Raw genomic sequence first — 5,466 nt, 5'->3', positions numbered from 1 at the left:
GAGCCTTAATGCTTGCAACTATGGATGGTGAAGACTTCACTTCCCTTGTGAACTCAGACGCAGTTAAAAAATACTTCGCATAAAATAGACCCGCTGGACAATAAAAAGAATAGTCCAGGCAAAAAATGGGCATCCCGGCGAACCAAGAAAATGAAAAAGGTTCGGGCAAAAGTTAGGGATTAAAAATGAAAATATTGTACACCCGGTAAGTTGAAAACCTGAAAAGGCAACATAGGCAAAAATGGGTATCCCGGTGGATTGCAAACCCGAAAGGGCGATCCAGGCAAAAGTTAGGGACTAAGCGAATGACTGCGTTCTGAGTAGTTATGAATTTCATCTCGTGTCGATAACTGGAAACTTTTGAAGGATAGGAAACAGTCCAATCACTTTTTTCAGAAAGCTGATCATCTGGAGGATCATGAAGACGAGCGAGTCATAGCAGAATTGGAACCCAATAGAAATCCATTTCACATTGCCATTAGATTAATTTCTATTTTTATCTTTTATGCAATTACCTCTTTCCAGGGATTGCTTCCTGATGTAAATGCCTATCCAGAGGCCATTCAATCAATAAAATCATGTTATTCAGTATATCTCTGTGTTCATTTTCATTTTACTGTTTTGTTTGCAAAAATGACGTCTGAATTTTTGATAAACATTGCATCATAAAACATACGAGCTCTACAGGTACATGCTTAATAAACATTTAAAATTGCTGTAAATTTGAAGTGCTTTGGATCGTCTATTCAAAACAGGTACACTCGGGGCATTTCCTTGAGGTTCCCAGCAGATGATCGCGGATGCTTTTCTTCAACAGTTGGTGTTTGGTATCTTGTCCCTACAAAGTTGGTTCAAGCGTTGGATTCTTCAATCCCCAGCAGGTTCTCACTACTGTACTTCCCCAAGCGTTTGTTTTAGACTATACACTCCCCAGTAGAGTCGACAGTGTCAGACTGTATATCCCCAGCGGAGTTGACAGTACCAAACTGTATCTTCCCAGCAGCAGCGACTGCTCCTCAGAGTTCGATGCCAAATTGATGATTTTGACGGTAGATTTATGGTTTCTTTCCTTGAAGCAGAATCTCGGTACTGTATCGGCGTTTGCTTCCCCTGCTGAGTCATCTCTCTCGCAGATTAAGGTTGCCAGAACCACTGTCGCTTTCCTCAGCAGCAAGTTTTCAGTGTTGTTCTCTCCCTAGTCAGAGTCTCGGTATTTTGTTATTGCCAGAACACCGCGTGGCCGGTCATTTCCCCACAAAGTTCATTGTGTTGTGTATCTCCAACGACATTGCCAGGGTCCAGAAGATTGTGATCATTTCCCCAACAGAATTCCTTGCCTCGGCTTGGCTTTCTCTCTAACCTAGCATTTTGCATCCCTACATGTAGAATCATATTGCATTGCATCCTCCCAAATCGCGCAGCATTTCCATTTTCACGAAGCATTACGCCATTGAAAAAATTCAAACATACGCATGTAAAGCATAAAACATTCTCGGTCTCCCAAGTGATAAGCCAGAAGTTTATTTCCAGTACTCAGACTGAAGGTTGTTGATGACTTATTATTCCCAGCAGGGGGGTCATTGACCCACGCGCCGCCTCAATTATCATTTTCCCCATTGCTGTCGATGCTGACAGGCATGCAAGTTTCCGGTATTCAGACCGAAGTGGCATTCAGGCCAGTTTCCCGGTGTTCAGATCGAAGAAGTTTCCGACGTTCAGGTCGATGCAACTTGTGGCTTTCAGGCCAGGTTTCCGGTATTCAGACCGAAGTGGCACTCAGGCCAGTTTTTCCGATGTTCAGATCGAAGAAGTTTCCGACGTTCAGGTCGATGCAACTTATGGCTTTCAGGCCAGGTTTCTGATGTTCATATCGAAGAAGTTTCCGACGTCCAGGTCGATGCAACTTGTGGCATTCAGGCCAGTTTCCGGTATTCAGACCGAAGTGGCATTCAGGCCAGTTTTTCCGGTATTCAGACTGAAGTGGCGCTCAGGCCAGTTTCCCGGTGTTCAGACCGATGTTTGATAATCTCGTACCTTCCGATGCTCAGATCGAAGTCATTTCCAGTATTCAGACTGATGAGCGGCATTCAGGCCATGGTTATTTCTGTGTTACCATTTATTTTGGTATCCAGGCTAACATTCTTTTTCAGTGCTCAGACCGACTCTCACCGTACCAGACAGATTCTTTTTTCAAGACCACCTCTTTGCATATTCTGACAGGCTTTATTCTTCGTTTTTTCACTTCAGTGTAAATTTTCCGGCTTTTATTATATTCAATCCCTTGATACCTCGAAAGTGCGAAAGCCGTCGCTATCTTCCTTTCGGGTCTCCAGTTGATTGAATAGGGGCAGCTGTAATACCCCAAAATTTACCCTTCACTTTTTCCTAGAAGCATAAGATTATGTTTCACATTTCATTAGCATCATACTAGGTCATACTCATTGCATACTGCATTAGTGATTGGGAAATCAGGTCTTGATTTGGGTCTCAGGGGGATCCAGGTATCTTATTATGGTCTTCAGTTCATCAGTGAAGGATTCAGGACTATCAGAGTGTTCGTCTCGATTTAATCAGGAAATTAGGGTTTCATGGCTACTTGCAACATGCATTGTTTGGTTGGAAGTAGAGGGGCTCATCCATGTCATGATTGGAGAGGGATCTTGGCCTAGGAAGATTCACAATTATCTCAGAAAGATCCATTGGCAATCAGTGCAATAAGTTCTGATCAATTTTGCCCTAAACTAGGGTTTGGTATAAAATCAGTTTATTTCTGATTCTTTGGGTGAAAATCTTTTCCATGGACCTCCATATGTCCACAAGGGTCTACATACAAAAAATCAGCACTTTATTTGAGCCAGAGGTGCTTCAATTGATCACTGGAATCGGGAATCAGACAGTTTGGGTAAAGTCAACTGTGGGGCCAGAAAAGTCAACTCCTGACATTTTGAGAGTGGAATCCCAAAATCCATGCCTAGGGGAGCCTACATGTGAAATTTGATCAAGGTTGGATCATAGATTCATCATTTAATCAGGAATTGGAAAAGTTACTTAATTTGGAAATGGTTGACTTTCCATTTATGGCAAGTTTTCATGATTGTTGCACTCACTTTAAGCCCATTATCCATCAAGATAAAAGCTCCATTTGAAAATTTCTCCAACATGAAAGTTGTTCATCTTGTTCCAAGATTTCTAGAGATATAAAGTTTGCTCCATTTGAATTAAGATTGAAAAAGTTATGCTTAGTCAAAGTGAGACATATTTTTAGGACACTTAGAAAAAAAATTTAAGTCCAAAAATCTTCAAAGTTTATCAAGACTTCTTGGCCAGTTTTCTTGCACTTCAAGGCATCATTTGAAAATGTTTTCTTCACAACAATTGTACCTTGCCATGTCCTCTTTCACATCCTTTTGGAATCATCTCATTTGGATCCATGGTTTGAAAGATACATTCATCTAAAGTTAGCATCATGACTTGAATTTCTAGGCCGATTTTAGGCCAAACTGGCCCAATCAGTTTTGCATGGTGAGACCTGAACTTGAGGGCCATCTTTCACATTCTTCCATTCATCATTTCAACTTGTGATCAACATGAAAGATGACATACTCCATGATATCTTGCTACTGTTTGCATTATTTCTCCAATTGGTGACTTGAGCATCAAGTTACATGGCCATAAAGTCACTACCTTGGAACGTTTTCTTGCTTTCCAAACAAGCCAAGCTGCATGCTGCACAAACCAAGTCACATTTTTACCTCATTTGGCCATGCATTGAATATTCACTCACTTAAGTTTGGCCCAAAATAATACATTCCACATGCCATGCTTTCTACACCTCACTTCACACTTTTATTCTTATGGATAACAATTGTTTCAAAGCCCATTCAAAGATTGGATTCACCATATTTAAAAGAGGCAAACCCTAAAACCTAAAGGAGGGCATTGGATTTTTGTGGCAAGCATCACAAGTCAGATCTCTTTTTCTCATTAAGCCCTTGAAGTGAGGCACAAAGGAAGCAACATTCCACTAGGTAATCATCTCTTCCATGGCCATTGTTCTCTTCATTCTTATGCTTGCTTATCATGCTCATCATCATTACAATGCCAACCACATGCTTGTGTTCTTGTTATTAATTTATGCATGCTGAATTTTTTGCCTTTGCCCGTGTCCATGTTGACCTCTTGTGGTCAACTTTTCTCTATGATTAAGCCATTATTTTTACTAAAACAAGATACCATGATGATCTACACATCTTGTACTTGAATTTTGGTTTTTATTTCGTGGCATATGGTGCACTATAGCGCTTGCATTATTGAGTGGAAGTTGGAATAAATTCACTGCATGGCTGCGTTTTTTTTGCATGGAGTTAGGGTTTCTTTGTCTTCATGAGGAAGACGAAGGCGTGTCACCTTCAGGACCGCCGGATCAAGCGCTGATCTTCTAATCGTGGCCATCCATCATTTTTTGTCCTCTAGTCACTTATGCATATGTGACCAATTGATAAAAGTCCACATGTTTTTAAAATTAAAATGTTATTTTGGTCTGTCACGCCCTGAATATTGTTTTGGACTGGGCCTTGGCGCCACTTACTTTCCACACCACCCTTTCCTGGCTCATTAACACTAATCCACTCTATTTTCATTTCTTTTTTAATTCACATTTAACTTTTGTTTTGCTTTTGATTATTTTAAAATATTTTCTTTGTCCATAAAAATATCAAAAAATATTTTCCACATTTTTTAATGCCTTATTTAATTTTATTTAATTTTTATTTTCGTATTTATTTAATATTAATATTTTATTTTAATTATTTATTTCAAGTGGTTCATTTTAACACACATTTTTTTCTTGATTTTATTTTTATGTCTTAAAATTATTTTTAGCTTTTGATTTTTGGGATGAAGGTTAACCACTGTCTCCTGGTCAACCTGACCTTTTCTTGGAATTTTATTCCCCATTGTCAATTTATTTTGGATTTATTTTTGACCTAGTTTGGTTGGTTGACTTTTGGTTTGACCTTTATTTTTTTTTAATTAAATCATGAACCAATTTTCATTATTTTTAAAATATTTTTTGGGGGATGATGATGTCCTGACCCCACCTTACTTAGTTTAATTTTTCATAATTTTCTTGATTAATTTGCTATTTATTTCCTATTTTTTAAGTTGACTCGACTTTTCAGTTGACTTTTGTATGATTGATGTTTGACTTAGGGATTGCTTATGGCAATTGAAGATATTTTTTAATTCTCCCCTGTTCATATCATATGCCATGTATTAGAGGCCTTTCATCTTGATTTTATTTGGTCCTTACTTCATTTCCTGATTAAATTATTCAGTGAACCTTCTTATGCATCTTTTCATCTGTCTGATCCATCTGTCATTTGTTATACTTGTTTCTTTCATCCATGCTTCTATTGTTTGATTGCTTAACATGTTCATACTTCTCATGCATTATTTAATGCTCTA

This window comes from Lathyrus oleraceus, chromosome 4 (assembly GCF_024323335.1).
Source record: "Lathyrus oleraceus cultivar Zhongwan6 chromosome 4, CAAS_Psat_ZW6_1.0, whole genome shotgun sequence".
Classification (NCBI taxonomy): Eukaryota; Viridiplantae; Streptophyta; class Magnoliopsida; order Fabales; family Fabaceae; genus Lathyrus; species Lathyrus oleraceus.
Note: the sequence above shows the minus strand (reverse complement) of the source record.